Genomic DNA, 13207 nt, shown 5'->3' with positions numbered 1-13207 from the left:
GGAAGTATATTTTCAATTTAACACTATTTTTTTGGTCACAAAAGGGTTAAAAGTATAGAAAAAATATATTTAAGATATGTTTTAGCACATCTTAAGTGCAACTTAAGTATAACAAGTACAACTTAAGTAGTTTCAAAATAGCACAATTTAAATTAAAATAGTTTCAAGTACAAATAAGTACATTTAGTATACTTTAAAAAAAGTATACTAAATATATTTCTTTTTCGCCTGGGTCATTTACTCAAATAGTCCAGTTACCAGTCCAGTCTATGTTCAGCCATATGAGTTTGTAGGATGAAGACGAATATTTTTAACACTATAGAAACGTCATATCCTCACAAATCAGAAAATGTTTGTTTCTACTACTTTCAAAAACGAATTTCTCAATATATTGCCTCCTAGATGACCTAGATGAGGTTAAATCTACATATTTGGGGGCAAGGAATCCAATGGAGCTGATTATATTCTATATGAGACATGTATGGGTGGGTATTTCACATTTGTCATGTAAAAATGCAAGATTTCTGCATTTGCCCAGAAATAATATCTATGACCCAGTAGGAACCAGTGGTGGGAAAAGTACAAAAATATTTAAGTAGAAGTTCTGATTCTCTACTTGAAAATTACTTAAGTAAAAGTACAAAGTACCCATTGAGAAAGTTACTTAAGTAAAAGTACAAAAGTACCTCAAATTAAATGTACTTAAGTACAAAAAGTACCCGGTGTAAAATGTACTTAAGTATAAAAGTAAAAATTACAAAGTACAAGTAAAAAGTACAACATGTTTTTCAAAATGCAAAGTTTCTTTATTAATATCGTTAGATCATTTATCTAACGATCCCTGTGTGAATCCTGAGTTGATATTCCAACTACAATACCCAGAAACCCCGTGTCGCGTCACGTGACACACGTATTTTTCCTATTGGACGCCCATGACACATGACTCCCCCGACACATGACTCCCCCACTCCCCAGTGGCTGAAGCCGGACAAAGGAGTCAGTCAGACGATCGCGTCTCAGCAAAATATATATATATATATATATATATATAATATATTTTTTAGTAGTGGTCCATCCGTGTCCACTGTTGTCCAGTGGTCTTCTCCAGTCTGGCTGCAACAGATTCCACCATCGGATTACACGTGTACTGTACTTTCTTCACCCACCGTCATGCTAAGGTAATTAATTTTATTGTAATCGAAAATACCCAATAGGTCTATGACATCGAGCCGACCTAGTGCTGATATCAGATAGATGTTGTAGAACCATAAATAGATAGATCTAACTGGCTTAGTCATCGTGACATCACGATAAAATAATATAAGGCGTTAGAACTCACAATGATCATTGATGTGTAACATCATGGCACATCAATGATCATTGGCGTCGCCACATTCCACTGCTGTTCCACGGCTGTTGGCTAGTGGTGTGTCGTAACGTTCTAATGTCGCAATATTATTTTATCGTAATAATACTTATACAAGCATCTGTAGCGATCATGCTACGACTCACAAAGACACAACTCATTTGATCGCTAGCAGCCGGGTAAAAACACCATGTATGTAATAGTAGCGTGCACTGACTACAGCTAAATGTTTCTTTATTTCAGATGGATGAAGGAGGATGAAGAAGAAGAAGAAGAAGATCGGCTGCGACGATGGACACTGAACCTCATTTCATTCATTTCACATTTTATTTAGCCTACACACACACACACACACACACACACACACACACACACACACACACACACACCGTCAAGAACAACTGGACTGCAGTGGAATAAAGCCCTTTGAATTTAATTGAATTGGTTTGGGGACACTGGGGAGGAGTAACTTTTGTATGTAGGCCTATTTATTTTCTGTAATATTTATTATAATGTTATTATATTGGTAGTCAGAAATAAAAGTGCACTTTTCCAATCCGAGATACATGTCATGGATACTTTTTTACACTATTCTGAGGTTTATGTTCTGACTAAGCGAGTTTCAACTGTGATTGAGATGCATGTAAATGATTTCTCCATGAAAAGAATCTGTCATTTCAGTAGCAAGAGCTTGAAAATGTCTTCTAAATCTAGTCAAAAAAGCCTACAGTAGGCTATAGGCCTATGCACAAATGTGGATTACATTATTGGGGGAGAAAGTTAAAACCGATATCAACTTTAACAACCATCCCGTTTGACAGACGTTTACATGCAATGCACGGTAAGACTAGGGCACTAGGCCTACAGTGATTATTATTGCAATCACCTGGATCGGTGAGTGTAACGTTCCTGAAGTTAAGCTGTGTATGTGACGAAAACAGAACTGCAATAGCCAGCAGATGCAGCGCACGACACACACACACACACACACACAAACACACACGTACACGCACACACACACACACACACACACACACACACACACACACACACACTCGCACGGCTCGCTGTAATTTATTCACCGGATCAGAGAGAGAGAGAGAGAGATAGACGGGCGCTTCTGTCCAGCTTCTGTGTGAAGGTGAACCATAGAGTATTAAAAGGATAGAGACTGAACTGGCGCGAAGCTCCGCCCCTCCGCTATTCATGTCAGTGGAAGTTTCTCAGTGGCGTTTTGAAGCACCCCCTTGATGTGAACGAATGAGTGAGGCGATCAAGCGAGCCGCGCATATTTCGCATATTTTGCGCGGAAATGTGTAGCGAGTGACGAAAGGTGTCCAATTTTAATGTAGCGGATTAAAAGTACGATTTTTTACTTGTAAATGTAACGAAGTAAAAGTACAGCAAAACTAGAAACAAAATTTCAAGATTTTTTTCTGGGTGCCTGAAGCTCGCCAAGACTGCAGCATTTGAGCCACGGACCACCATTTGATGACATTTAGCCTCAGAATGGTCCATTTGGTTACATGTGAGCCAGGTCTCCCCATTGACTTTCAATGAGGTATTTTGTCTTTGTTCATTACGCATTACTTTGCCACCAACATTCTAATGCTAACATGCTAACATGCTAATACTAACATGCTAACATGCTAGCATGCTAACATTTTAATGCTAACATGCTAATGCTAACATGATATCATTAACATGCTAATGATATCATGCTAACATGCTAATGCTAACATGCAGAGCATGTGAGCGGAGCGGAGCGGCCGATAATTCCGCTCTTTGCTCTCGACGGCTTTTGTTACGCTCGCTCCGCGCTCACGTTCATCTCCCCCCACGCCGCTCTTCGCTTGCTCAGCGCTCACCTTCTTTTACGCATGGAGCGCTCCCCGCTCCGTGCTCGCTCCGAGGCTACACTCAGATGCAGCAGCAGAAAGAAATGACGGGGGAAAAATAAAATGCTGTTTTCCTGAAATTGGCTAATTAAACCTGAAGGCCATCGTTTCTTTTTTGGAGCATGATGTAAATTAGCCGTGCCGTGTGCATTGAGCGGCTCGGAGCGGCTCGGAGCGGAGGACAGTTCTCGCTCCGGAAGTCAATCTGACACATTTAAAAACCCGCTCCGCGCTCACGTCAAAATCCCCCCGCTCCACTCCTCGCTCGCTCCGCGCTCCGCTCCGCTCACATGCTCTGCTAACATGCTAATGCTATCATGCAAACATGCTAATGCTAACATGCTAATGCTATCATGCTAATGCTATCATGCTAACATTCTAATGCTAACATGCTAATGCTATCATGCTATCATGCTAACATGCTAAAGCTAACATGCTAACATGCTAATGCTAACATGCTAATGCTATCATGCTAACATGCTAATGCTAACATGATAACATGCTAATGCTAACATGCTAATGCTAACATGCTAACATGCTAATGCTAACATGCTAATGCTATCATGCTAACATGCTAATGCTAACATGCTAACATGCTAATGCTAACATGCTAACATGATAATGCTAACATGATAACATGCTAATGCTAACACTAATATGCTAACATGCTAATATGCTAACATGCTAATGCTAACATGCTAATGCTAACATGCTAATGCTATCATGCTAACATGCTAACATGATAACATGCTAATGCTAATATGCTAACATGCTAATGCTAACATGCTCATGCTAACATGCTAATGCTAACATGCTAACATGCTAATGCTAACATGATAACATGCTAATGCTAACGCTAACATGCTAACATGCTAATGCTAACATGCTAATGCTAACATGCTAATGCTAACATGCTAATGCTATCATGCTAACATGCTAACATGATAACATGCTAATGCTAATATGCTAACATGCTAATGCTAACATGCTCATGCTAACATGCTAATACTAACATGCTAATGCTAACATGCTAATGCTATCATGCTAACATGCTAATGTTAACATGTTGATGCTAACATGCTAATGCTAACATGCTAATGCTAACATGCTAATGCTAAAATGCTAATGCTATCATGCTAACATGCTAATGCTAACATGCTAATGCTATCATGCTAACATGCTAATGCTAAGATGTCTGAGCTGTAGTTCGCGTAGTTTATTGCGAATTACGTCGGCACGGTAACCCGAAACGGAAAGAAAAGCACAAGCACATAGTAGTCAAGACACGAAACTTTGACGTCTACGGCCGGCCGCACGGTTTACCAAAGCCCCACAATATATACATCGAAACGTGCGGCTCGGCCGGGAATGGTGTGCTTGTGCTTTTCTTTCCGTTTCGGGTTACCGTGCCGACGTAATTCGCAATAAACAACGCGAAAAATGCCCCATGCAAAGTCAATGGGGAAACACGGGTAAAAACAGAAAACGACACGTTACTTTGGAGCCACATTACTCTGGCATACTGTTACGTAGAAACACGATTTAAACCTCAAACAGCACACAGCCAAAATAATGTAATCTGTGAGTAATAATAATAAAAAGGGGGAAAAAGGCAGGGATTGCAGACTGTGCTGCTTACGGACGAATATGAACAAAAAATAATAAATCAATAAAATCATATGTTCTCTAGTTAAGTGGACATTGTCACCGAACTGATACCTCGGCTTCTCCCCAGCTTCATGTCCACAGACTTCACATCAGCGTTTCACTCAGTTCCTTCCATCATTCGTCTTCCCCTTTTCTGGAGTTCAGCCTCTACCTGTAAAATGACACACACACAACGAGATGATTATAAGATCACGCAGTGACATTACAAAGAGCCCGGGAAAACACAATCAAATATGCTACTGAAAACAATACAGTTAAGTGGACATTGTCTCGTGCACAGAAAATGAAGCGTATGTAGTAATGACAGGAAACATTCTTCTCTCAACATTACAGCCATACCCGAGGCGGGGTTGGCAAAAGGGGCTTTCTGTGTGGAGTTTGCACACCCCAGAGCTCCTATTTTGAAGGAATCCCGGCAACGGTTGTGTTAACAGTGTCTAACTAGAAACAACATTTCAAGAAATTTTACTGGGTGCCTGAAGCTCGCCAAGTCTGCGCAGCATTTGAGCCACGGACCACCATTTGATGACATTTAGCCTCTCAGAAGGGTCCATTTGGTTACATGTGAGCCAGGAGGTCTCCCCATTGACTTCCAATGGGGTATTTTGTCTTAGTTTATTGCGCATTACGTTGCCACCAACATTCTAATGCTAACATGCTAACATGCTAATACTAACATGCTAACATGCTAACATTTTAATGCTAACATGCTAATGCTAACATGTTAATGCTAACATGATATCAAGCTAAAATGCTAACATGCTGCTAACATGCTAACATGCTAATGCTATCATGCTAACATGCTAATGCTATCATGCAAACAGGCTAATGCTAACATGCTAATGCTATCATGCTAACATGTTAATGCTATCATGCTAACATTCTAATGCTATCATGCTAACATGCTAATGCTAACATGCTAATGCTAACATGCTAATATGCTAACATGCTAATGCTAACATGCTAACATGCTAATGCTATCATGCTAACATGCTAACATGCTAATGTTAACATCCTAATAATATCATGCTAACATGCTAATGCTAACATGGTAATGCTAACATGCTAATATGCTAACATGCTAATGCTAACATGCTAATGCTAACATGCTAATGCTAACATGCTAATGCTAACATGCTAATGCTATCATGCTAACATGCTAATGCTAACATGCTAACATGCGAATGCTATCATGCTAATGCTAAGATGTCTGAGCTGTAAGGGTCCATTTGGTTTCGTTCAGGGGGGCGGCCCGGTTCCGGCGAGCCGCCCTGCTTCTGAAACGGTCGAGAAATGACAGAGTTACGTGTTTCCCCGATTTTCTCCATTGACTTTCAATGTGTGTGTGTGCGTGCACATGTGTGCATGTGCGTTTGTGTGTGCGCGTGTTTGAGAGGTGGTCAACTTGACCTTGAATCATTAACAAAGTATCAATTTCACCTGGGCTAGGGCTAGTCTATGCGAATGCAAACACTATTGAAAGTTAAAACCACACTGACTCAGTGAGAGAACGTATGTCCGAACAAATTGCTCTATCGCAAAAAGTAAACGTCAAATGCAATTTTTGTGTTCGCCGTGAGTGACCCGAGACATTGAGGTACGCCGTGTGCGATCGTGGTATTGGTACGATAAAAAATGTGGTTATGAGAGCGAGTTAAGAAATTGTGTTTGTGATGAAAAAACTGCTGACTCATTCATGCATTTAACATGGAGTTGTATGACACATTATGATGGTACACCTGTCGCTTTCAGGGCTGTAGTTCACGTACCGTATGAATCTGGGCTGTGGTTGTGACATTGGGTGAAAGAGGACGAGTGTGGCTACAAAATTACCGAAACCCATGCGTGTAAAGTTAATATTTTGGCCGTGAGGACGATTTGTTCGGAGAATTTCGCTACAGTCTTCACAATGTCTTGTCCCTCTGACCCGCTCTCTCTCTGGCCGTGCGACACTGCGAGTCGAGATTTTTGCTCAGACCACACACACTTTGAACTGCGACAGCGGGCAAACCGTGCAACGTATTCGAATTCCGTCTGAACCACAATAAAGTCGATGGCCTCGTGTGCTGTTTGAGGTTTAAATCGTAGCATGATATCATTAGCATGTTAACATTAGCATGTTAGCATGATAGCATTAGCATGTTAGCATTAGCATGTTAGCATGATATCATTAGCATGTTAGCATTAGCATGTTAGCATGATAGCATTAGCATGTTAGCATTAGCATGTTAGCATTAGCATGTTAACATGTTAGCATGATAGCATTAACATGTTAGCATTAGCATGTTAGCATGATATCATTAGCATGTTAGCATTAGCATGTTAGCATGATAGCATTAGCATGTTAGCATTAGCATGTTAGCATTAGCATGTTAGCATGATAGCATTAGCATGTTAGCATTAGCATGTTAGCATTAGCATGTTAGCATATTAGCATTAGCATGTTAGCATTAGCATGTTAGCATATTAGCATGTAAGCATTAGCATGTTAGCATGATAGCATTAGCATGTTAGCATTAGCATGTTAGCATTTTAACATATCATGTTAGCATTAGCATGCTAGCATTATCATGTTAGTATGTTAGCATTAACATGTTAGCATTAGCATGTTAGCATTAAAATGTTAGCATGCTAGCATGTTAGTATTAGCATGTTAGCATATACGCATGTTAGCATTAGCACATTAATGCTAATGCTATCATGCTAACAAGTGCATGTTTCAAGAAATTGTACTGGGTGCCTGAAGCTCGCCAAGTCTGTGCAGCATTTGAGCCACGGACCACCATTTGACGACATTTAGCCTCTCAGACCCTGTAAGGGTCCATTTGGTTACATGTGAGCCAGGTCTCCCCATTGACTTTCAATGCCTCCACAGTCTGCCTACTATTTATGAAGACTGTCAAATTTACATTTCAACTCAAATTTCCCACTGCATTTTACTGAGTTATTCTCTTTATTTCTCTTCTGCACTGTAATGTTTTGTTATTTTTATTTATTTTGTTTCAGTTATTTGTTTCCTGATTTACCAATAACCAAATAATCATGCTTTCTATATTATTCTGGGTGCCTGCCATGCAATGGCAGAAACACAGGTTGAAATCCGCAACACATACTTAATCGCCGCAATAATAATCAAGACATGAAACTTTGACGTCTATGGCCGGCCGCACGGTTTACCAAAGCCCCACAATATATACATCGAAACGTGCGGCTCGGCCGGGAATGGTGTGCTTGTGCTTTTCTTTCCGTTTCGGGTTACTGTGCCGACGTAATTCGCAATAAACGACGCGAAAAATGCCCCATGCAAAGTCAATGGGGAAACGCGGGTAAAAACAGAAAACGACACGTTACTTTGGAGCCACATTGCTCTGGCATACTGTTACGTAGAAACACGATTTAAACCTCAAACAGCACACAAGGCCATCGACTTTGTTGTGGTTAAGACGGAATTCGAATACGTTGCACGGTTTGCCCGCTATCTCAGTTCAAAGTGTGTGTGGTCTGAGCAAAAATCTCGATTTAGAGTGTCGCACGGCCAGAGAGAGAGCGGGTCAGAGGGAGAAGCCAATGTGAAAACTGTAGCGAAATTCTCCGAACAAATCGTCCTCACGGCCAAAATATTCACTTTACACGCATGGGTTTCGGTAATTTTGTAGCCACACTCGTCCTCTTTCACCCAATGTCACAACCACAGCCCAGATTCATACGGTACGTGAACTACAGCCCTGAAAGCGACAGGTGTACCATCATAATGTGTCATACAACTCCATGTTAAATGCATGAATGAGTCAGCAATTTTTTCATCACAAACACAATTTCTTAACTCGCTCTCATAACCACGTTTTTTATCGTACCAATACCACGATCGCACACGGCGTACCTCAATGTCTCGGGTCACTCACGGCGAAAACAAAAATCGCATTTGACGTTTACTTTTTGCAATAGAGCAATTTGTTTGGACATACGTTCTCTCACTGAATCAGTGTGGTTTTAACTTTCAATAGTGTTTGCATTTGCATAGACTAGCCCTAGCCCAGGTGAAATTGATACTTTGTTAATGATTCAAGGTCAAGTTGACCATCTCTCAAACACGCGCACACACGAACGCACACGCACGCACATGCACACATGTGCACGCACACACACACATTGAAAGTCAATGGAGAAAATCGGGGAAACACGTAACTCTGTCATTTCTCGACCGTTTCAGACGCGGGGTGGCTCGCCAGAACCGGGTTGCCCCCTGAGCGCACACACACACACGCACACGCACGCGCACGCACACACACAAACCCTGTCTTCCTATTGGCTGGCCTTTACACAGCTCCAACTATTGCTTACAACATGCTACAGCCTCAAATTTTGGTACATGGACGTAGACCATCAAGAGGAACAAGCTGTAATGGCTTAATTGCTTAAGCTCCGCCCCTCTGTATTCCTATTGGCTGGCCTTTACACAGCTATAACTTTTGTTTGCAACATGCTACAGTCTTGAAACTTGCTCCATGCACTTAGACCAAGTTGACCACCACTCGCACACACACACATTGAAAGTCAATGGAGAAAATCGGGGAAACACGTAACTGTCATTTCTCGACCGTTTCAGAAGCAGGGCGGCTCGCCGGAACCGGGCCGCCCCCCTGAACGAAACCAAATGGACCCTTACAGCTCAGACATCTTAGCATTAGCATGTTAGCATGATATCATTAGCATGTTAGCATTAGCATGTTAGCATGTTAGCATTAGCATGTTAGCATGTTAGCATGTTAGCATTAGCATGTTAGCATGATAGCATTAGCATGTTAGCATTAGCATGTTAGCATGATAGCATTAGCATGTTAGCGTTAGCATGATATCATGTTAGCATTAGCATGTTAGCATGTTAGCATTAGCATGTTAGCATGATAGCATTAGCATTAGCATGTTAGCATGATATCATTAGCATGTTAGCATTAGCATGTTAGCATGATAGCATTAGCATGTTAGCGTTAGCATGATATCATGTTAGCATTAGCATGTTAGCATGTTAGCATGTTAGCATTAGCATGTTAGCATGATAGCATTAGCATGTTAGCATGATAGCATTAGCATGTTAGCATTAGCATGTTAACATTAGCATGTTAGCATGATAGCATTAGCATGTTAGCGTTAGCATGATATCATGTTAGCATTACCATGTTAGCATGATAGCATTAGCATGTTAGCATTAGCATGTTAGCATGATAGCATTAGCATGTTAGCATTAGCATGTTAGCATTAGCATGTTAGCATGATAGCATTAGCATGATAGCATTAGCATGTTAGCATTAGCATGTTAGCATGTTAGCATTAGAATGTTGGTGGCAACGTAATGCGCAATAAATAAATTGAAAGTCAATGGGGAGACCTGGCTCACATGTAACCATATGGACCCTTCTGAGAGGCTAAATGTCATCAAATGGTGGTCCGTGGCTCAAATGCTGCACAGTCTTGGCGAGCTTCAGGCACCCAGTAAAATTTCTTGAAATTTTGTTTCTAGTAATAATAATCGTCCTCAAGACACGAAACTTTGACGTCTATGGCCGGCCGCACGGTTTACCAAAGCCCCACAATATATACATCGAAACGTGCGGCTCGGCCGGGAATGGTGTGCTTGTGCTTTTCTTTCCGTTTCGGGTTACTGTGCCGACGTAATTCGCAATAAACTACGCGAAAAATGCCCCATGCAAAGTCAATGGGGAAACGCGGGTAAAAACAGAAAACGACACGTTACTTTGGAGCCACATTGCTCTGGCATACTGTTACGTAGAAACACGATTTAAACCTCAAACAGCACACGAGGCCATCGACTTTGTTGTGGTTCAGACGGAATTCGAATACGTTGCACGGTTTGCCCGCTGTCGCAGTTCAAAGTGTGTGTGGTCTGAGCAAAAATCTCGACTTGCAGTGTTGCACGGCCAGAGAGAGAGCGGGTCAGAGGGAGAAGCCAATGTGAAGACTGTAGCGAAATTCTCCGAACAAATCGTCCTCACGGCCAATTTTGTAGCCACACTCGTCCTCTTTCACCCAATGTCACAACCACAGCCCAGATTCATACGGTACGTGAACTACAGCCCTGAAAGCGACAGGTGTACCATCATAATGTGTCATAGAACTCAATGTTAACTCCCTGAATGAGTCAGCAATTTTTTCATCACAAACATGATCAGTGTGGACAACACTTCTCTAGAATGGGCAGCCTTAAAACACACCAAATAATTCACACTGGAGAGAAACCCTATGGATCAGTTTTTCATGTGTCTATATGCGGTGACAGTACTTCATTAGACACTCTGGAGTCGTTTTTATGTGCAATGGTGTATTAACTTTGTATTCAGGGTTTCTTCCTGGATGCTGAACCCTTGACAGTCAAACGGGGCAATGGAATAAACAGCAATATAGTGACATCACACTATCAGCCCCTCCCCTAACCCCTCCTCCTTTATCATACAACTACAGCTGTGGGTGTGGCTACAGTTCAGGTGTTCAGGTATTCATGCTGATATACTAGTGCCTGCCATGCAATGGCAGAAACACAGGTTGAAATCCGCAACCAATACTTAATAATAATAATCCTCAAGACACGAAACTTTGACGTCTATGGCCGGCCGCACGATTTACCAAAGCCCCACAATATATACATCGAAACGTGCGGCTCGGCCGGGAATGGTGTGCTTGTGCTTTTCTTTCCGTTTCGGGTTACCGTGCCGACGTAATTCGCAATAAACGACGCGAAAAATGCCCCATGCAAAGTCAATGGGGAAACGCAGGTAAAAACAGAAAATGACACGTTACTTTGGAGCCACATTGCTCTGGCATACTGTTACGTAGAAACACGATTTAAACCTCAAACAGCACACGAGGCCATCGACTTTGTTGTGGTTCAGACGGAATTCGAATATGTTGCACGGTTTGCCCGCTATCGCAGTTCAAAGTGTGTGTGGTCTGAGCAAAAATCTCGACTAACAGTGTCGCACGGCCAGAGAGAGAGCGGGTCAGAGGGACAAGCCAATGTGAAAACTGTAGCGAAATTCTCCGAACAAATCGTCCTCACGGCCAAAATATTAACTTTACACGCATGGGTCTCGGTAATTTTGTAGCCACACTCGTCCTCTTTCACCTAATGTCACAACCACAGCCCAGATTCATACGGTACGTGAACTACAGCCCTGAAAGCGTCAGGTGTACCATCATAATGTGTCATACAACTCCATGTTAAATGCATGAATGAGTCAGCAATTTTTTCATCACAAACACAATTTCTTAACTCGCTCTCATAACCACGTTTTTTATCGTACCAATACCACGATCGCACACGGCGTACCTCAATGTCTCGGGTCACTCACGGCGAAAACAAAAATCACATTTGACGTTTACTTTTTGCGATAGAGCAATTTGTTCGGACATACGTTCTCTCACTGAGTCAGTGTGGTTTTAACTTTCAATAGTGTTTGCATTCGCATAGACTAGCCCTAACCCAGGTGAAATTGATACTTTGTTAATGATTCAAAGTCAAGTTGACCACCTCTCAAACATGCGCACACACGAACGCACATGCACGCACATGCACACATGTGCACGCACACACACACATTGAAAGTCAATGGAGAAAATCGGGGAAACACGTAACTCTGTAATTTCTCGACCGTTTCAGAAGCAGGGCGGCTCGCCGGAACCGGGCCGCCCCCCTGAACAAAACCAAATGGACCCTTACAGCTCAGACATGTTAGCATTAGCATGTTAGCATGATAGCATTAGCATGTTAGCATTAGCATGTTAGCATTAGCATGTTAGCATGATAGCATTAACATGTTAGCATTATAATGTTGAAATGATAGCATTAGCATGTTAGCATTAGCATGTTGAAATGATAGCATTAGCATGTTAGCATTAGCATGTTAACATTAGCATGTTAGCATGTTAGCATATTGGCATTAGCATGTTATCATGTTAGCATTAGCATGTTAGCATGATAGCATTAGCAAGTTAGCATTAGCATGTTAGCATGTTAGCATTAGCATGTTAGCATTAGCATGTTAGCATTAGCATGTTAGCATTAGCATGTTAGCATTAGCATGTTAGCATATTAGCATTAGCATGTTATCATGTTAGCATTAGCATGTTAGCATGATAGCATTAGCATGTTAGCATTAGCATTTTAGCATTAGCATGTTAGCATGTTAGCATGTTAGCATTAGCATGTTAGCATGTTAGCATTAGCATAGCCTCGATACCCAGGCTTTCATTTCGTCTGCGC

At 41.6% G+C, this 13207-nt stretch overlaps 1 protein-coding gene across 1 annotated transcript in view; it reads left to right on the top strand.

Annotated features, from left to right (window-relative positions):
* Nucleotides 1–13207, top strand: part of LOC310874835 (B-cell receptor CD22-like) — a gene marked incomplete at its 5' end in the record, with an annotated part of 135812 nt that overhangs the window by 15898 nt on the left and 106707 nt on the right. The window lies entirely within an intron of this gene.

This window comes from Protomyctophum parallelum (genome assembly GCF_964188405.1).
Source record: "Protomyctophum parallelum genome assembly, chromosome: 1".
NCBI lineage: Eukaryota > Metazoa > Chordata > Actinopteri > Myctophiformes > Myctophidae > Protomyctophum > Protomyctophum parallelum.
The sequence above is the reverse complement of the archived record's forward strand: the minus strand, read 5'-3'. Positions and strand labels throughout refer to the sequence as shown.